General features: G+C 47.1%; 1 protein-coding gene across 1 annotated transcript in view; it reads right to left on the reverse strand.

Annotated features, from left to right (window-relative positions):
• The window catches only part of CACNG2 (calcium voltage-gated channel auxiliary subunit gamma 2), a 103,566-nt gene that overhangs the window by 24,936 nt on the left and 56,863 nt on the right, over nt 1-21,767 (reverse strand). The gene's annotated exons all lie outside the window — the stretch shown is intronic.

Below are 21,767 nucleotides of genomic sequence, written 5' to 3' on the forward strand. Positions count from 1 at the left end.
GGTGCGGAAATGGAGGCACAGAGAGGTGAGGGAATGCATCTACGGATTAACTGCCAGTGTGAGCGAAGGAGCTGAGATTTGACCCCAAATAGTGGGGCTCTAGGTGACCCTGTGCCCTGTTGTTACAGCAGAGCACAGGACACTGGAGGTGGGTGGGGGATGCATGGCTCAGTCTGGGTGGTGGGGGGTTGCCAGGAAGGCTTCCTGGAAGAAGCCACATCTTAGATGAGCCAAAAAGGATAAGTAGAAGTGGGCAGTTGGCAGATGAAGGGAGGGCAGAGAGGTGCTAGGGAGAAGAGCAAGGGTTATGAGAGAGAGATGGAGAGACAGAGGGAGAGAGGGGGTGGGAGAGGAGAGAGAGGGGAGAGAGAGGAGAGAGGAGAGAGAGAGAGGGAAAGAGAGAGAGAGAGAGAGAATGAATGGGGTCTTGAGGCCAAGAGCATGGGTCTTTCTAGACAGATGCTTGGTCTGTGTGTGTGTGTGTGTGTGTGTGTGTGTGTGTGTGTGTGTGTGTGTAGCCAGTTGGGAGAGATAGTAGCTGTGATCAGATTATTTAAGGCCTAATAAGCCATTCAAAGTATGAATTTAGGAGCCATGGGGAGCCACCGAGGGGTTTTAAGCAGGGGATTAATGTGACCAGACTTGTGCTTTAGGTTGATGGCCCTGGTGGTCGACTGGGGATTAGACTGGAGGGGAAGACTGAAGCCACGAGCCCTGTCAAGGCCACCAGGGTCTCTTGCCTGGTCACACTGACCGGAGTGGTCCAGGTGAGAGCTGGAGGTGGCTTGGCAGGGCAGGGACTGTGGGGGTGGAGAGAAGTGGATGGATATGAAGTCGCTTGAGATCACTTATCTGTAAAATGGGGAAATGGGCCGGTGCTGCTTCTCTGATAGTGTAATTGAATAGATGAAATGAGAGCTAATAAACCCATTTGGTAAATTGCAACCACCCCCCCCCCCCCAGCCATGCAAAGCTGCAGGCCGGTTAGCACAGCCATCCTTCAGTGAGCAAGTCTGTGCCAGACTTACACCTCTCCCTCCGTGCGTGCACTTTCCAAACCCTGGACGGATTGCTGCTCTAACTTGCACTGGTGTGTGACCTGGTCAGGCCACGTTCCCTCTCTAAGGCTTGATCTTCTCCCTTGTAAAATGGGAGTAAGGTTGTTGTAAAAATGAACAAGATAATGTACAAATAATTCTGGGTGGACACCAGGCCTCTCACATCGTAAGTGCTAGGGAAGCAAACATCTCTACAGGGATAGCTTCTCTTCTGCTACTCCACGCACAAAGATCACGAGGCCTGGCTGCCAGGACATGTCTTGCAGACTTTGCCTTCTGAGGGACACTCCTTCCTGCTAGCAGGCATGAAGGTCTCCAATATGCACCCAGATTCATCGATGGAATGAAAAAAAAATGCCAATGGCCTTTCCTGCTTCACAAAATCCACCTTAACTTTCTGAACATTGATTTTTTTCCCAACTTCCCTTGGTTCATTTCTTTTATCTGCTTAGGCCCATTCAATTTCATGGCAGAGATCCAGGCCAAAGTGGTCAAATGCCACCCAAACCGCTCACCCACAGATGGAAATGTTTCATGCGACAGGATCCATAGGCCTGGGGATCCATCTAACCACACTCTTGTTTCCAAGCCAAACACACTGGCTCACTCAGAAGTCTCCAAGACTCCCATTGCCTGCAGCACAGAGAGCAGATGTCTTTTTTTTTTTTTTTTTTTTTTAAATATATTTTATTGATTTTTTACAGAGAGGAAGAGAGAGAGATAGAGAGTTAGAAACATCGATGAGAGAGAAACATCGATCAGCTGCCTCCTGCACATCTCCTACTGGGGATGTGCCCGCAACCCAGGTACATGCCCTTGACCGGAATCGAACCTGGGACCTTTCAGTCCACAGGCCGACGCTCTATCCACTGAGCCAAACCGGTTTTGGCATATGATGTCTTAAGACCCAGACATTCTCAGCTATGTCCAGTTGGACCCCGGCTTCCCGCCTCATCTGTTCTGACTCTTCTCTCCCCACTAAGCTGGTCTCAGAAAAGCATTTGCCCATTCCTCGCTCCTCACCTTTGCTCACACTTTCCCTCCCAGCCAAACCAAGCCCTCCCTTCTTTTCTATTTAAAACATGCCTGTTTCACTGGGCTAGGAGAGCTAGGAGCCATTGGTGGGGATTCTACAAGCAGGATCAGACTAGGTGAGGTGCCCTGGTCTAAATTTAAGGAGGCACTTGCTCTCAGGGTCGTGCAGGTGCACCGAGCACCTCCTTCAATTTGCACCTCACCTCAGTTGGACCCTGTCAAAGGGAAAGTGAGATGTCAGCTTGGTACCTGGGTGAGTGTTGTGATTTTCCAGTCTGCCTCCCAAGGTAGTGAGCTCCCTGTCACTGGTGGGGTCCATGCAGAGGGTGGTCAGCTGCCTTTTAAGGATGCTGCAGGGGGCATTTCTGGGAGGTGGAGTAGATGGTTCTGAGGTGCCTTTCATCCCCTGGAAGCTAGGACTTAAGGAGCCCTCCCTGATCCCTACAGCTCAGAGCTGCCTCCTCTCAACTCTGCTTTTACCCCCACGATCATTCATCTGGCAATTAACCACAAGCTGCCTCGTGACAGCTCTTGTATTGCCGTCCTGTCTTGTTATTTCTGATTTCACCAGTTCATGTGCCATTTTCTTAATCGTGTTCTGTGTGCATTGAGGACAGGGATTGAGCTGTGCATCTATTCTCTCTCAGGGCATGTGAGGCACTGTGATATTTCTTAAAGATTCTCCCTGTGCCAATACTTTATATCTCCCCTGATTTACTTACCACATCAGTCCCTTGGGTGAGTTCCATTCATGACCCATTCTACAGATGAGGGGCTGGAGGCTCATAGAGCTTGATATTAACTACTTTTTAAAAATAGAAACTCAAGACAGATGCTATCAGAATACCTGGGTGTGTACCTTGGGGAAGTTGCTTAACCACTTTGGGCCTCAGTTTCCTTGCTGTAAAATGGGATAATAATATTACCTATTTTCCAGTTTTGGTGAGGGTTAAGTTAATATATGTGTAAAGCTCTTAGAACGGTGCATGTTACAGGCTCTCAGTACACATGATATATTATCACTATCTTTGTTACGATAACAAGAGTGGCAGGGCTTGTCATATCTAGAAAAGAGAATGATCAGAATGCGAGTCTTAGAATTTCAAGGTGTTTAAAAAGATCATCCAGGTGGGAAGACACTTCAGAGCATGTGGTTCCCTCAGAATTGTCCATCTCCTCAGTGGAGAGGTTCCTTCCTCCGAAGCCACTTGTATAAGTGGAAACGGGGGTTCCCATGAGTCTCATTGGCAGGAATCAGTTCCTGAGGACTTGATGTCCTTTGGGGAAAATGCAAAGAGAGTTCTCAAAACCATAAAGCTGAGGGCAGCACTTGGTCTTTAATGATCAATCAATGGATTAAAAACATATTGGCAGCCTTCGATGTGCTAGGCACTCTGCTAGGGAAGCAGATAAGGATGAAAAAGTCAGAATCTTTGCTCTGAAACCTTCATAGTCTGGGGGACTGAGGGGAGGATGAAGAATTGGACACAGTGAGCCCTGGTCCCCTAAAGCCCGCCTGTACTAAAGGAGGAGCAGATGAGACAGCCAGGCCATTTCTGCCTCTCCACCACCATCCCAGGAGGAAAAGGGTTCTTGAGGGATGAGGAAAACTACTGAGAGATGGTCCAGCTGATCCAGACAGCTCCGAGAGGGCAAGGTCAGCAGGGCAGGGGAGTTGGTTGTACTAGTTGATGGGTGTGTGAGGAAGAGGTGGAGGCCAGCTCTCAGGGGACCACAAGGCCTCTTCCAACCACTGAAGAAGAGCAAGCGGGCTCTGGAAAGACTTGCCCTGCCGGCGCCTCTGGCCCACCGTTGGCCACTAAGAGCAGCACGTTGGTTGCTGTTGGGAAGCCAAACACTTTGCATTTCTGTCACTTAAAACAATGTGGTGTTGTGACACTCTGGAATCTGAAGATAAATGTTTAATAAAAGGATTCAATTTGATATGATGTCAAAACTTAATTAGATCCATAATGCACAGAGGGCTCTGCAGGCCCTTTAATTAGGAGCTACATCAGAGTCTTGCATGTGTGAGTGTGTGTGTGAGTGTGTGTGTGTGAGTGTGTGTGTGTGTGTGTGTGTGTGTGTGTGTTTATCTCCAGCGCTGTGGAGGGGCTGCCTGGCTGGGATGGTGCCTCCCAGCCTGGAGGCCTGCAGATTCTGGCTCAAGGGCACTGCTTTTGGCAGCGCTGACAGCAGTGATGGAGGGTCCAGGCCCATTCTGTGCTTTGGAATCTTGTATTTTCTCAGATTGGGGCTGCAGCATGTGACTGTAAAATGCTGCGTGTGAATCTAACCTATCTGAAGCTCAAGGTCATGACCTCAGGTCAGGTTAAGACTCCTAATAGGAGGCCAGCCCTGCACAGGGGAACCCAGGGGCATTGCAGATCAAGGATGTTAGAAACTTAAACAGCCATGTTTTTGATTCCAGCCAACACTGACATTCCACAGGTATGTGCCGGTATAGCCACACTGACTGCCAAATATGACTGCTGTCCAAGCACCCCCGAATTCCTCTTCTCTCCACTGTCCTGGCCATGCCAACCCCTCCTTCAGGATCTTCTCAACACCCCCATTTCCTCCATTCCAGCAACTAACATGGGATCTGACACGCGTATCTCCGGGATGCTGTTCCAGCACCATGGCCAGCACCCACTCTGCCTGGCCAGGTCTAGGCCCCAGAAGTTGTGCAATATACTGACTATTGTCCAATTACAGCCTGTAAAAATGACAGCAGTCTGATGGCACGAGGTTACAGACCATCAGCATGAGCTCTGAAGTCAGACCCTACCCCACCCCCAAATTCAAGAGTCTCCAGCGCTGCCTGCTATGAGCTGTGGTAATACTCTGAGCCTCCACTGTAAATGGGGTTAATAACACCTATGTCAAACTGCTGTTGTGAAGATCAACGAACATAAATAATGTGAGTGGTTCCAGGTTAGCACTTTAGATTCAGATTCCAGAAATCCAAGTTCAAGTATCAGGGGGATGTTTTAAAGGGTGTAGAATGTGGAGTTGAAGAGTATACTATCTGGCGCAGACTGTCTAGGTTCAAATCCCAGCTCTGCCACCTAAAAGCCATGACCAAATAAATTGGGGGAATGCTGGGTTAACAGGGCTTGCCAGGCCTTTCCTACACTAATTGCATTGTCGAACTCTAATGTAGGAGTATAGTGCACAGCCCTCCCCAAAATTAATTTCACTCCTGACTGTGTGTGTGTGTGTGTGTGTGTGTGTGTGTGTTACCTCAGGGGCTACATACAGTCTTTTGATCATCCTTTGGGAAACATTGCACAAATGAATCTTTGATTCACTCCTGTGCATTCATGTAGAGCAGAGGGTAATGAAGAAGTAGGGTACAAAGATTTCCAACACCTTCCCCCCCACATGGAATGCTAGCATGGGAGGCATTTTTACACCCGTCCCTACTATATTTGCTGGCCTCTGGCGTGCCTTGTTGGCATCATTTGACCCAGCCGAGCACGCTAGTCCACTGATGTGCCTCTTCCCTTGGCGCCTGGGACCCTCCTCTCACCCTGTGGCCTGGTTTTCTTCCTGCTCATTTTAAGATGCCTTTGCAAGTTCCTCCTCTGATTATCCTGTAATTTGGCGTCCTGGGGGCTCTCCCCTTGGCCCTCTTCTCTTTTCACTCTGTGTAAGTTCCTCCTGGCTTTAATTTTCATTACATACTGATGATCCACGAGTCTTTGCCTCCAACCCAGGCCTGTCTTTTCACATCTCCCTCTGAACATCCCACAGATACCTGGACCTCAACCTGAACTTATTGTCTACTCCCCCCAAGACTCTCTTTCCAGAGACTCTCTCTTAATAAACCACGCCTCATCCGGCTGCTTTCCCAAGCTGCAAATCCAGGAGTACCCTTGGTGTCTACCTCTCCATCCCCACTCTCATCTCATCACCAATTCTCTAACACGCCTTGAACCATTTGAGCTTTGGTCCAGACCACCACTGAACCTCCCTGTGCTATTAGAACACCCTCCAACCTCAACGGCTCCCCTGTTTCCCTCTTACCCATTTCAGATCTACTCCCCACCCTGCAGCCACTGTGATTCGCAAAAAGATGAAATCTGGGTTGCCTCTTCTCTACTTAAAGATGCTCAATGTCCCCGTCTCCCCTCCCCTCCCCCATTCCTAAAGGATAGGGTCCTTTGGCAAGCTCTGTAGGATCCATCACAATTTGCTGTTCAGATCCCCGTCTCATCTATCTTCAGAAGCCACGCTTCAGCTATCCTGAGCTGCTCTGACTCCTATGATCTGCTGTGCTGGCTCCTCTCTTCGACTTTTCCTCCTTTTCCATGTGTACTTCCTTCCCCACTTCCCTACAACCCCCTCCCCTCGGCCCACCCCCTGGATGCCTCCTATTGGCTCTTCAGCTCTCAGTTTATGCATAATTTCCTCCAGGAAGGCTTCCTTGGAGTCCTGTTCCTTCCCCCACATCACCCCAAACAATGGGCTGGCTCCTCATCTGTTTCCCACTGCATTCACGCTCCCCCATTTGGTAATACTTCCCACACCTCATTGAGATGGCACATTGGCCTGCTTTTTCTGCTGGAGTGTTAGCCTCTTAAAGAGCTGCTGGTTTACCATCATGTCCTTAGGTAAAAGGTAGCCTGCCTACCTTCTTGTGTCTCCAGTCGTGCCCATGTACCATTTCAGCCCTTGCCAGAGAGTGGGCAAGGTGGTGGGAGCAACAAGTAGTGGGAGCTACAAGTAGTGGGAGCTACGATGCCACAATCAATTTTGCTGGGTCAGTGTAGCTAGTGAAAGGCTTGTGGAGGGAAACGATTGCAACTATTGACTCAAATGAGGTTGGGGGATTTTCTGTGGTTTGCGATGATTCATTTGCCCATTACCAGCTGTGATGTGAATCAGCAGCACTGACAGACGGCCTGGGCCTACTGCACAGGAGGGAGGTGCGTCGGAGCCTGGAGGCAGAGGGGGTTCTCCTTTCCCAGCTTCTCGGGTGCCTCCCCTCACCTCTTGAGCAGTGCCTGACTGACAGCAAGGGGCGTCATGACTCGGTTTACTTCCTGTCTCCCTCGCTAGAGATGCCCCAGTTGGAGCAGGAACTATGTATGTTTTATTCACAGTGTATCCCCACCACCCACAAGGGCCTTGGCTTACACCAGGTGCTCAGTGACTGTCTGGGGAATGAATGAATGGAATGAATGTTTTTGCAGCCATATGCCCATTACAGCATATAAGGCCCCATGAGATTGGTTTGGAGGGAAAGACTGAGCACAAAGTTTGTGGTGATTGTCTGGAATCTCACACAGAGAAGACCAATGAGCAAATGGCATGGATTGCCACCCACTGTACCCATTTTTGCATATCACCTACAGCCGCCCCTGGTCTAGTCTGTGATGACTGCTACACTAGGCTGTCACTCTCTACCATTCACTCTGCTTCAGACACACAGGCTTCCCAGGTTCTCCTTAAACACACTGAGCAGCATTCCCCTTCCTCCCCTCCCTGTTTTCAGGCTCCCTGCCTGCACCACTCTTGCCCTATCCACACGGCTGCATCTCTCACTTCATTCAGGTCTCTGACCAAAAATCGTCTGACCATTGTCCTCTGTTCCCGCGTAGCTGGATTTACCTTTCTTCTTATTTAATCACTAGCTAATGTCTGTTTGCATTTTTATTTGCTGTATGTTTGCTCGGTGTCTCCCTTGCTAGAGTGGGAGATCCACAAAGGCAGAGCTTTGCTCTGTTCACTGTTGCAGCCCAATGTTTAAAACAGTGCGGCACATAGCAGGTGCTCAGTAAATGCGTGTGGATTACGTGAGTACATCTTTGCATGTTCTGCTTTAGCCTTTTGCTTTCTAAAGAAATAATGTCACAATAGGTACCAGTTTCTTTTTAAAAGACCTTATTGGCATCCTGCATGTAAAGGTAAGAAAGCGTATGTATGTTCACCCCCCATTTATTCCTCAGAACTACCTAAGCTGTAGGTGGAATTTTCATTTCCCATTTTTCTAAGCCAGGGCTCAAAAAAATAAAGCCATTGCTACAAAAGACTCCAAATCTGGTATCCTCTGAATGACAATGTCCTTGAATTACTGAACCTCTTGTTGCCTTGGTTTCCTCATCTGTGATATGGATATAAGAAAAGTTTAGGCCTCATTGAGTTGCTGTGAAGGCGTTAGTTTGGTTAAATGCTTAGAGAAATGCCTGGCACATACTAAGAACTCTTTAAATGTTAGTTATTCTTGTTGAGTCATTTTAATATTGAATTTTTATTGAAATCCTCCCTTATTAGAATTCCATCCCTGAACTTATGTATTTTTCATGTAGTTGCATTGTAGGCTTATTATGAAGACAAAAGGGCGACATCTAGGAAAATTCCTATTCCTGGCACCTAATAGGTGTGCCATAAAACATCAGTCTCTCTTTCCCTCTTGAGTTCAAAAGGCAGTGTGGTGTGGTGGGATGGATGTGAGCTTGGGAATCACAGTGCAAGGACGGAGCTCTGTCTTCATCAGCCCTCTGCTTACCTACCCTCCCTGAGCTGTTTGCTCACCTGTGGAATGGGAGAACGGCTCCTGCTGTGGGGGATTTCTGAGAAGATTCGTTGAGATAGCGTATGTCGAACCCCTGCCACATTCTAGGGTCTGTTAGCCTTCAGTCTAAAACTTAGGAGCCCTGCATGTTTCAACTGCTTGTCTAGAGCAGCAGTCACTAACCAGTGGTCCATGGACCACTGGTGGTCAGTGAGGTCCCAAAGGTTGGCGACTGCTGGTCTAGAGTAGAAGCATGTCTACCCGGCCATAGTGGCTGACCAATACACGTGTGCTGAATGACTGTCTCTGATTTCATGGGGCTAAATGCCACCGGAGGCAGAGGTTGAGGGCAGAGGGGGAGGGGCGGGTAGTGACTTCTGAGTCGTGTGCTGGTGATACCTGGAGGCTTTAGGATGGTTCCAGGGCCCGGGGACACTGCCAGCCTCTTCTCTGTGACTTTGCTCCCTTGGGTCTCCGGAGGACCGACCTCCCTTTGCTTCCCAAAGAGGAGCCTGCTGCCATATGGCTGTGTCTTCAGCTGGGCTGGAGCCTGGGTGGAACCCAGAGGAAAGCAGCCAAGTGTGCCTGCAGGGGCCCCTTGGAGGCAGCTGCTCCTCTGTCACATCCCGGGCTGCAGAGGCTGCCCCGAGTTGCTGCCAGGTCTGCTGACTGCCCTCACACGAGTGCCTGGCTTTCCCCTTCCTGGGGAGACAGGTGGCAGCTCTATGTGCTCCGCCTCCCTCCACCTCTCTGCCTTCCTGATGGCCACCAGGGCCTGGCTGCCCCTGGTCCAAACGAACCAGAAAGAGAAAGAATGGACATGGCTCAGCAAGGTGGTCACTGACAGTGGGCGTGGCTGCTCTCCCTGGCCTGTCCTCCACTTGTGAAAATAGAGGAACAACAGAGCGGCATGCACTCGGGGGTAAAATGTAGAGAAAAGGACAGGAAGTTCACTTCAATTTAAATAATTTAAGAAGTGAAAGTGATATTCTGGGAGTCTGACTTTGCGTTGCCACAGACCGCAAGAGTTTAGTCTTTATAATGTAATGCCTACTACATGCCTGGCACTTTCCTCAAAACATCTTTTTAAATCCTCACAGCGGACTTCTGATGCCAATGTTATGATTCCCATTCCGATGAGGAAACTGAGAAAGGTTAATAGGGAGTTGCCCAAGATCTTGCAGCGGCGACGTGGCAGAGCCAGGATTTAAACTCAGTTCCGTCAGGCCCCCCGATTCTGTGCTCGTCCCCCTGCTTTGGGGTTTCTCAAACCTGAGTGGTGTAGGGTGCATGAAATGTACATGATTCTCATGGCTTTCAGGATGACAGCCTTAAAAACACTCCGATGTTTAAAAGGTAAAAACATTGCTAGGTACAGATTTCTTATGCTCCCAATTTAAAGCACTTATATGATTGTAAAATACAAACAGAATTACCGAGGAAATACAGAGTTGCAATACTGATCGAATTCAAATTAACAACATTGATTTCATGCGATGGATGTTTTCTGCGGGAGCCTCTCTCGAGTTCGTCATGCCCTGGCCAATACGTGCCAAGTGATTACTCTGTTTGTCTACCGACGTCTTCACTGTGAATTATCTCAAGGCCCTCATGCATGAGGGCCACCACCCTGTCATTTGACCTCAGTTCAGGGGAGCCCGCCAACCACAGTTACTTCTGTTCTCTTCAGTCTGTGACAGTGAAGGCAGTAAATTTCCTGCCCAGGGATACTACTCTCGTGATGTAAAATCACAGCCTCAATTTACTAAATAATTTAAGAAGTGAAAGTGATGTTCTACGAGTCTGACTTCCCATTGCCACAGACCGCAAGAGGGTTTAGTCTTTATCATGTAAAATATTTCAACCCGAGGGCTGATGGTTGTCACTTGAAAGCTGGACATACCTGCCACTCCAGTGGCAGCTGGACATGGTTGTCAATCTGTTCAAAGTTCAATGCTGTCACGAGGGGCCGTTGCTTTGTGTAAACACAGAGGCAAGTTCTTGCACTGAAATGGTGCTCACAGGAGCCTCACAGCGCTGTGTAAGCCAGTTATGCGTAAGTGGATTTGAAAAGATTATCATCAACTCGCAAATACAGAAGCGTGTGCATACAACACACACAGCGCCTGGGCCTGCGGTCTGGGAAGGACTTCACTCTGGGAGATCCTCCCTGGCTCCTGTGACTTCACTCAGCAAAGACAAGTAATTGGACACTCACCTTTCAGCACCAATCTTCCCAGTGTGTTTGCAGAGGGCAAGTGGCTCAGAGAAGGGTTCCCTCACTGGCATGAGGACTTAAGGCAGCTGGTCCTCTGGGAGGCAATTGAATGACTCTCAACCAGGTGACAGCAAAACCCGCACTCCAGAGGGAGGCTTGCAGTATAGGGGGAGAAATATATTCACCCAAATGCACTTGGAGAAAGAGGCCTCTAATGTTTTTCTCCCTTTCCTTCAAATAAACAATCACCACCTAGAAAATCTCTTCTCATCCCTCTGCCAGTTCATTTGTTCTAATGATATGGTGGAATGTTTAAGAGCATAGTCTTATGAGTGACACTCCCCACTTTTGAACACCAGTGACACCAATCACTGGCTGTGTGACCTTGGGCAAGTTCTTAACCTCTCTGTGCCTCTCTTTCTGTTCATCTGTAAAAGGGTGCTGGTGGTAGTGGGTTTGTTATGGAGCTCTCAGGGGGCTTGCATATTAAGCCCTCAGCTTGGGGCCTAGCATCAGGGAGTCCACACGAGGGCAAGGCCACATTTGCAGTATTCGCCAACTTCTCTCTTGCATCTGGCCAGTAGGAGCCCCGAAGGAAGGAGCTTTGTCCTTGGGTTGCGCCTCCTTTGGGAAGCCTTCCCCACTTGCAGAAGCCCACAGCGAGAGCTGCCTTCACCGAGCCTTCTCCTGGCTGCTGGATTTGCTACCCAGTCCAAGCCTGTCTGTTCTGGTCACATATTTTGTTTGTAAGAATTTTACATCTTATGAGATGGGAGCAGTTGGGGCGCAAAGATGACTTTTGTTTGTGGATTAAACTTGGTGCCTGGATGAATGATAAGTGATGATATCGCATAGGTATTGAGCTCATTCTTGAATTTGATAAAGAAGTCAGGAGAACAGGATAAATTCCATCCCTAACGCCCATATGTGCTTTTTATTAAAAAGACAAAGATGAAGTAGAATCTGTGCGTGCACACACCTGCTCCAGAAGCCGCCCTTTTCCACCCATGCACCCTTGGGCGCTGTGACACATGCCTGCCCGCTTCCCTCCCCACAGCGCAGTTGCATTTGTCTCCTGGGACAGGGTCTTATTCATCCTGGCATCACAGAATCGTAAGGCACTGGCAAATACTCGGTGCTCAGCAACTATTTCTTGGATGGAGCTGAATTAAAAAGGCAACTGGAGCTCCAGCCGTTTAAGACAAGCGTGAATGTTTGCAAGGCAATCCACACTGTTTTCCATCATGTTAAACATGCAGGTTGGTTCATGCATTTGCCAATGACAACAGCAATGAAACAGCATGTGCCATTTACTGAGTGCTCGCTATCTGCTGCATACTCTACTCAATGCTCTATCTCTATAATCTCATTTAACCCTCCAAACACGGTAACGAAGCAGGCACTGCTATCGTTCCCTGTTTAAAGACAGGAAACGGAAACAGAGGCTGTGACTTGTCTAAGGTTGCTTAGCTAGTTGGTGGAGGGGCAGGATTCAGACCCGGACAGTTGGCTCAACCTGTGTTTCCTGAGTTCCTACTATGCATTGGGCACAGACTAGGCATGATGCAAATTACTGTCAGTAGTTCCGAGTTGTCAGTGTGCCCCAGAATGTCCTGGAGGGCTTGTTGAAACAGATGGCTGGAGCCCAGCCCCAGAGTTTCTGATTGAGTGAGTTTGGGGCGAAGCCCGAAAATCTGCCTTTCTAAAAAGTTCCCCAGGTGCTGACAGTCTGGGCACTCTGAGAGCCGTTGGTCTAAACTCACTTCCTTGGCCTTAAGATAGGGAAAGCGAGTTCAGCAATGTGTGTAGACACAAGCCATCCATGGGTGGGACCTGGTGACAGAAATGCCCAGTGAAAGCAGAAATTTAGCTCTGGAACTCTAGGGGGGGAAGTGAACAATTTTTAGGCCCTGACTATATGTCATTCCTCCTCTGACACTAATTTACTTAAAAGACAAGGTAAGACACCCTTTTCAATCAGCTGCAGAATTTGGAGAAGTAACAGAGGTATGACTTTGGAGAAGGTTTGAGGTGTTAAGGACGAGCATTTGACATTCCTGTGCTGGGGCCAGACTGCTCAGTAAAAATCACAGCACTGCTCCTTCCTGGTGGTGGAATCTCAGGCATGGGACTTACTGTCTTACGCTCAGTGTCCTGATGTTGGGAATGGGGTAACAGGAGTGTCTACCTGATAATGTTCACTCTGAGGGTCAAGTGACTTAGAGCAGCAGTGCTTGGCCCAGAGTTTGCCAGTATCTTTAACTGTTGGTTAATACAGCAAGACTGCCTGGCCCGTGTGGCTCAGTGGTTGAGTGTTGACCTATGAACCAGGAGGTCATGGTTCAATTCCCAGTCAGGGCACATGCCCGGGTTGTGGGCTCCATCTCCCTGTGGGGAGGGGTGTATGTGCAGGAGGCAGCTGATTGATGATTCTCTGTTACCATTGATGTTTCTATCTCTCTCTCCCTTCCTCTCTCTGAAATAAATCAAAACATATTTTAAAAAAATACAGCAGGACTGAGTCTGAAAGAATGAGGTTCAAGCCACTGAAGGGAACTGGGCTGAGAGTATGGGGAATTGCTTCAAAACTGATGCTGATAATATTTTTGTTGATGATTATGATAGTAATAATAATAATAATAATTGCTGTTAGTATTATTCATTGAGACATTTGTGGGCCAGTCATTGCGCAAAATGCTCTACTGCAAAATCTCACTGAATCCTCTCAGTAATCCCAACTCTTACCTCTGCTGTTGGGATGAAGAGACTGAGGCTCTATCTGGTTCACCCCATTAACTCTCGGTGACCCTGGGCAAGTGGCCTGACCTCTCTGGGCCTCCAGGATGGAGTTGGTCTCAATGTTCTCAAAGGGCTGTGCTGCTCCTGCCTGGTGACTCCTCATCCCACATCATTAAGACGTATCAGTTCTTAAAGCCTTGGGAGGCTCTTCCCTCTTGAGCTTCAGGTGTTGAAGTGCCAGGCTCCTTGGAATTGGTGATCTGGGTTCTAGACACGCCCTGAATCATTTCCAAACCATGCAGCACCTTTGAACTCTGGGCATCTCTGTGGGAAGTGGTGGGAGTGGCCCGAGGTGGAGCCGAGCAGCAGGCAGAGGTTTCTGGGCACCTTCTCAGACCACCCTGATGCTGGGAGCACCAGCTCTCCTTTATGTAGCACCAACTGCATGTCAGGCACTGCACCTCATCCCCTGAGCTCCCTGAGCCCCTGTAGCAAGCCCCAGGTAGGGAGATGCACAGGTTCCCTCTCTAGATGAGGAAGCAGGCCCAGGTAGGTCAGGCTGCTCACCCCCAAAGCCACCCAGCTCGAGGGTCAGAGCCAGGATTTGAACACAGGCCTGTCTGCCTCCCAAGCCCACACCAGTGATCACCACCCTAACTGTCTCCCTGTGTCTCTTTGTTTCTCTTTCCCTGGATTTCTCATCATCCCTCCACTCTGCTGGCCCCTCTCTGAACCTGCTCATAGTGTCCCAGGTCAGGTCTGATATGCACCTTCACGGTATTAAGAAACACTGAAGCCCTGGCTGGGTGGCTCAGTTGGTTGGAACATCGTCCTGTGCACCAAAAAGTTGCGGGTTCGATTCACGGTCAGGGCACATACAGGAGGCAACCGATCAATGCTTCTCTCTCTCTCTCTCTCTCTCTCTCTCTCTCTCTCTCTCTCTCTCTCACTTCCTCTCCCTCTAAAATTAATAAAAACAAAACACCCAAAACAAGGATTAAAAAAATAAATTTAAAAAAGAAGCAGTGAAGACACTGACTCCCATACTCTGGTTTGGTAGCTCTGGGTGATGTACCCTCTTGATCATGAACCAGAGGCCCCTTCTGGATCCAAGGTTCTTTGAGGCTTGGGTCCTAAAATGTGTTAAAAAGGGCTCTCTGCAGTTCCACTAGGCTGTGCACAATTGCAGGTGTGGGATTCGGCACATTTCAAAAACTACACTAAATCTATTCTTTATATAGAGGAAGAGCACTGGATATGGAGTTTGAGAACTCATTCTGGCTCTCCCAATAACTCCTCTGTGACCTTGGGTAAGCCCCCTCCCCTCTCTGTGCTTCACTTTATTTTATTTTTAAAAAATATATATTTTATGTTTTTATTGCTTTCAGAGGGTGGAAGGGAGAGAGAGCGAGAAATAGAAACATCAGTGAGAGAGAATCATTGATTGGCTGCCTCCTGCACACTCCCTACTGGGATTGAGCCCGCAAACTGGGCATGTGCCCTGACCAGGAATCGAACTGGGACCTCCTGGTTCATGGGTCGACGCTCAACCACTGAGCAACACTGGTCGGGCATGTGCCTCATTTTAAATGAGGGTTGGATGAGATGATCCTTCTTGGCTGTACAGTTTGGAGACTACATTCTGCCTTCACATTGCTTGTGTACCTGCCCACCCCCTTGCTGAAGGTTGGGGTCTTTCAGGACAGAGTACTGGTACCCCTCGTTTGCCTTAGTTGGTGTCCCCAGGGTCTAGACAGCTCCTCTCACAAACTCTGTGTTGAGTAAATATTGTAGAAAGAATGAACAATGCTTCACGGTGTCTGGTAGGCTGCTCCATTCTGCAAACTGTAATATTACATTTAGATAATCACCAATGATAGCAGATAATCTGGGTTCTTAGAAAGAAACTGCATTATGCTTTGTCTTACTTGATAAAGTAGCACAGCTTTGGAGACTTGTGTTTATCTTTAACTACAGTTTTAAAAAATAATTTTTAGTAAAACCTTCTGAAAGTAATTTGACTATATGGGGTTTTCTACCTCTAGCCATTTTCTTGGAGAAAAGCAAAAAAAAAAAAAAAAAAAAAATGAAAACAAGTACAACTCAGTCATAGGCAATGTTTGGGGATTTAAAGACACAGGCATGAAACATTTAGCAGAATGAGCTAGCTGCCTGAAAACCTGGCTATAGACTGCATTGCCATCTTTAAAACTAGTGTCAGTTGCAGACCAACTAAGAGCTCCAAATTCTAATCTAATTCCTGACCCCGACTTGTGTTAGCCTCTGAACAGGTCACTGAAATGCTCGGCCCAAGCTTGCTCCTACGGCAAAGGATGACAGCATCGACCTACTTCAGTCTTGCCTTTTGTTTCTTTCTTTCTTTCTTTTGTCTTTTGATGTGTTTTTAAAGAATCATCTGATCCATATCACTCTACTTTATCCTTTTCTTCCTTCCTGCTTCTCCACCATTCCCCTCTCCTCCTCTTTCTTCCTCTTTTTTTAATCAGATTACATGTGAAATTAGAAAATAGAAACCATCAGGGTTTTGTTGGTCTGTTTCCCTCTTTATCAACGAAGACAATATTTATGAAAGATCTTCATGGGTTTCGTGGCAAAGCCAAGCTGAGACCCTCAACCAACTAGGAGAGAGCTTTCTGAGAGTTGAGTAATATTTTGGTTCTTGTCTACTCAATGTTTTGCGTTAGCAATCAAATTCCCAGCCCTCTGAGAGGGTTCCTGCTCGAACATTAAAACGAACCCCCTTGTCCAAGCAGAAAAGTCTCCGCTGATTAAGAGTCTGCAGCTATAGCCAAGGAAATCTTAGCCTCAGCTGTGGTGAGAGGAAGGACTGAGAGTTTTAGAGTAAAACTCAGGCCCCAAGATGGTCCGTGGTGAAGGCATATAGTGAAGGCATTTATTTGATGCATGTTTTTGTCAGAGATGATTTAATTTAATCACAGTATAATCCTGCAAGCAGGTCTCCTTATCCTCATTTTACAGATGAAATTGAGGTTCAGAGAGGTTAAGTGACTTGGCCAGGGTCATACAGATAGGAAGTGACACAGCCCTTCTGACATCATAAGCCTGTTCCCATCAAAGTTTGTTTCCGTTCTGCTGAGCAATGCTGCCTTCTGGCATCAGACTTGAGATGGGTGGATTGGAGCCAGACAGGAAAAGACTGGGGAATGAGGTGCAAGCCCCCTGCTCTCTCTCACCCCTGCCCACGCAGGCGCAGGGAGGGAAGTATGGGCAGGGGTGGAGGCTGTGCACTGGAACAATGGAAGGTGGGAATGGGACTCCTGGCCGTGTGTGTGTGTGTGTGTGTGTGTGTGTGTGTGTACACAGAGAGGCAGAATGAGAGAGCCAGGGTAAATATATAATTAGATATTGTTTGCTTCCAAATGAAAATAGCATTATGGTTTATTTCCAATTTTAAAAGCAAGGCATGCTTGTGGTAATATAATTTAGTCTGTACAGAAAGGGATAATAAAGGAAGTGAAAACCGCCCATAATCCCACAATCTAGAGATGACTGTGACCCACGACAGCTGGGCTCTGAGCTCTACGTTCTCAGGTTTGCTACCTTAAACTCACCTCGGTCTTGCCTGTTGGTGAGTTGCCATGGAGACCACCAGAAAACAGTTAACATGAATAACTCTGATTTTTGAAATTTGGACTCACTTGTCACTGGGAGGTTGTAGGGTGGCGAGTAACTTCTTTGGGTTTATTTGATCTAAGATGGATGTTAAAACTAGCAAAACATAATTAGCTCATTCAAAATATGTTCTCAAAGGCAAGGAATATGGGAAAAATTTTTATATGATGTTTAGACAAAAGAGAACTTGTATTCAATATGTTGAATCCTGAGTAAGATATATATCTACACTCAGAGAAAAAGACAAAGAAATTTCAGTATTTTTCCTAAAATGTTATCAGTGCTTATTTCTCAATGAATTATTTCAGTTGTCTTCTTCATATTTTTCTGTACTTACTAAAGATTTAATATTGTCAAAGAATAATATATGCTATTTTTAAAACAGACGTTTGGGGACGAGATGTTTTTTAAATAGACAGTGATTAGTAGGTATGAAGAGACAGAATGAAGCAGAGTATTAAGCAATTTCCCATCGACCTTAATCAACATTCTAGCCTGGATGGATGTGGGCGAGCGGGGCGGGAGTGACTGGCTGAGGGAATGTTCATTTGAGTTTCTGAAATATTCATTTCCTGCAAATACCTTAACTCAGCACCAGCTCTGATGAGTGGAATCAGTTAAAATGAGCAAGAGAGTGTCTCTCTGCAGGGGCCTCCAAAGTCCTCATTTATAGCGAGGGTTTTGCTTTCCCAGTGGAATTGGTGGTTTTACCAATGGACAGCTGCCAGAAATCAAACAGAAGGGACAGGTAGGAGAAAATGGCCTGCGACTTGGGCTCTACGGATGTGTGTCATATAGTAAATTCCCCCAGCTTGCCGTGTTATGGGTATGAAACTGTCAAGAACTTCCTTGAAAGTTCCCACTATTTGGGTCCACTGGTGGGAGAGAGTGAGCCCACAGTCCCTCCTGGGTGGAGCTAATGAGCCTCTCCAGCCTCCTCCTGCTCTGTCCTTTCCAAACAAGTGGTAAAGATAACAATAAAAACCAAGAATCCTTAAATCTCAGGGGAGAGAGGGGATGTGAAGGAAGGTCTGTTTTATGGCACACCTTCAATAAAAAAAGATTTACAGGTAAGTCGTTTTCTCTTCTACCTAGGCGTTAGATTGAGAGGCTACAGTAAACTAAGCCCCAGAGAGAGCTTGGTATAAATAAAACAATCTGACAACTGTCAAAATGAATAGCAACCCATCAGAAACACAATGTTGAGGGAGGCTTTAGTTCCCAAATAATTCAGAGAAGTGTTAGCCAGTTACAGCAAGAGTAAAGACTTAAAGGGACATTCAGAGGATATTTAGGTTGCCTGCCCCCACGCCCCCAAGTCTCAGACTTTGAGGCTGACTGACAGATGTGTAGCATGGGTCTAGTTTTCTCTCTGAGGGAATAATCAAAGCCCTAAGATGAGAGGAGAATACATTCTTCCCTTCATTTAAGACCTAGTCACTGAGTGCCTCCTCTGGGCAGGCGTGAGCTGGGTGATGAAGATGCCCTCCCCAGGCAGCCCCGATTACGGCTGGGAGGAGCCATAGCTATAATGCAGGGTGTTATATACAGTGGTGGACATGAATGCTGGTGGTTATTATGTTGGATAGAGAAGAGGCAACTCTGTGTGTGTGCTGATGATTGGCAGGCCTGAGCTTGAAGAACACAAAGGTGTTAGGCAGGTAATGGAGGCCAGGTGATGAGAAGCAGGAGGAATAGTCATTCATTCATTCATTCATTCATTCATTTATACAACACATACAGGGTGGGGCAAAAGTAGGACTCTGGTGTAGTGGATACAATGTATCATTTCCTTAGTACATACTTGGCTCTTCCTCCTTCCTCTGAACACTGATTTGTTCACAATTGCCTCCCTTCCCTTCCCTTTCTGCTGACCCACCCCCAGTGCTAGGGATGGCCCTCCAGTCTAGACAGGTGGCCCCTGGCCAATGATTAGTATGAGAATGATCATGTGGTCAACTTGGGCCAATGAGATGGGAAGAGTGGTTTTCTGGGGGCTTCTGGGAAGCGGCTTCCTCGCTTTTACCTAGAAATGACACTTCCTGGTTGTCTGGGTGTTGTGTTTTGAGGCTGGGTAGTCCTATATCACTGCAGCTGTCTCACTACCACCATAAGGATAATGAGAAACCCAGGCCAATAGGCCGGAGCCACCCCGTTCTGTGAGCAAACCCAGTTTGAGTTACATTTTCTCTTACTTGCAGCTCAAAGCATCTAAACAGATACAAGGGCCAGTGGGACATCCAGGTGGAGATTTCCAGCAGGTACATGGGCTTTCTTTCTAGGCCTGGAGCCACTCTAGGGTCCAAGATAGAAAAAACTCTAATGCTCACACTCTTCCGGAGTAGGTATTAATAGGATTGTTTTCCTATTCAAATAAGACTTTTTTTCCTTTAGGAAACATTATCTTTGTTTTTGAAAGTATTAAAGATGTCTCCCTCCCCCCCCCCCCCCACCCCCATTTACTCCTTCCTTTCCTCCCCCACCCCCTCCCCAGGCCTTTACTGCACTATTGTCTGTGACCATGGGTTATGCATATATGCATATAAGTTCTTTGATTAATCTCAAATAAGATTTTTTATTTATTTATTTAAATTTAAAAAATATTTTTATTGATTTTTAGAGAGAGAGGAGAGAGAGAGAGAGAAGTGAAACATCAGTTGGCTGCCTACTGCATGCCCCCTACCAGTGATTGAGCTGAAACTGGGGCATGTGCCTTGACTGGGAATTAAACCGGCAACTTTTCAGTGTATGGAACAATGCCCAGCCAACTGAGCCACACCAGCCAGGGCAAGACTTTTTTTTTTCCTTTTTTTTTTTTTAAATGAGGAAGGAAGTGGAGTAATAAAAGGAAGAACTTCCTTGAACAACACACTCTATGGTGAGGTAGTGCACAAGGTGGATTATGGAGAATTTAATTGAGAATTTAAAGGAGAGATACATCATTAGAACGATTCGGACACTCTTCAAAGAGAAGCTGAATGACCTATTTTCTGAGGTTTTTTAACAGTGGGAACTCATTTTGTATTGGTTGTCCCAGATGACCTCTAAGAGACATGGACTAGCCCAGAGGAAAGAACATGGGAGCTTTGGGTCTGGCACACATGAAGGCCAAGTCCAGCTTTCACACTTATGAGCTGCATTATCTCCTTGAGTCTCATTTGTAAAATGGAAAGAACAGCTGCTCCCCAAGGTGGTCCTGTGAATGAAATTGGAAAATTCATATAAAGAATCTATACTGTGCCTGGAAAATAGTGGGGGGGGGGGGGGGAAGAGTCTTTTCCTTCTCCCATTGTCTCTTGATCTCTCTCTATTAGGCATTCATCTCCAGCATCCTCTGCTCATGCTGTGGTTACCAGTGACCTCTGCTCATCCTATCTGATGGTTAGTTCTCTGTCCTCAGCTTGTGTGACAAAGGAGTGTCATTCGATCTTGTCAGTCACTCCCTCCTTAAACCCTCAGCCTGCCTTTAGGCACCCCTTGCTTGGTTTTCTCCCTACCTCTTGGACTTCTCCTTCTCACTTTGTTTGCTGGCTCCTCCTCATCTTCCTGAACCCTGAGTGGTGGTGTACCCCAGGACTTGATCCTCAAACCTCCTCTCTTCTCTAGCTTTACTCACCCTTCAAGGCTCCTTATCATGGGCTACAGGCTCTACCCAACCTGTTCAAGTAAAAAGCCCAACATCCTTATCATGGGCTACAGGCTCTACCCAACCTGTGCGCTTTCCCAATTTTCTCTGCCATCTCTACTACCACTCTTCCCAGCTCAGCTGATCTCCTTGCTGATTCTGGAAAATGCCAAACATACTCTCCTACATCTTCACTTACTATCCCTTTGTAGAGGCTCACTACCTTGCTTCTTTCAGATCTTTGTACAAATGGCACTGTTTCAGAGAAACCCTCCCTAGCACCCCATGTAACTTAGCAACCCCCACCTCATCAGTGTGCACCTTCTCTTAATCTGTCTTCATAGCACTCAGCACCACTCAGTGCATTATATATTTACTAGAGACCTGATGCATGAAATTCGTGCAAGGGGCTTGGCCCTCGCAGCCCCGGCTGCCTTGGCCCTCGCAGCCCCATCTTCATCTGGAAGGCCGTCCAGATGGTCATTCTGCTGTTTGGTCTAATTAACATATTAGCTCTTTATTATATAGGATTTGTGCATTAGCACTTTCTCCCTTTAGAATGTCAGCCGCATGTGGTCAGGAAACAAATTTATGCACAGTTCTGTCTCTAGCTTTTTAAATGGTGTTTGGCACAAAGTGGGCTCTCAGTCAATACTTTATGGATGAATGCATTCATTGGGGATTACTGCTATTGTTATTACTAATAGAATTATTTTCCCCAATTTTTAGGCTCTATAGTTTAGAGGGATCATAGTACCAGATATCAAACTATACTACAAAGCCATTGTAATCAAAACATACTGGTACTGGCACAAGAACAGGCATATAGATCAATGGAACAGAACAAAGATCCCAGAAATCAACCCATACTATTATGGTCAATTAATATTTGACAAAGGAGGCAAGAGCATACTA

This window comes from Myotis yumanensis, unplaced genomic scaffold (genome assembly GCF_028538775.1).
Source record: "Myotis yumanensis isolate MYYU_CA2020_CCGP unplaced genomic scaffold, mMyoYum1.0.hap1 SCAF_3, whole genome shotgun sequence".
NCBI lineage: Eukaryota > Metazoa > Chordata > Mammalia > Chiroptera > Vespertilionidae > Myotis > Myotis yumanensis.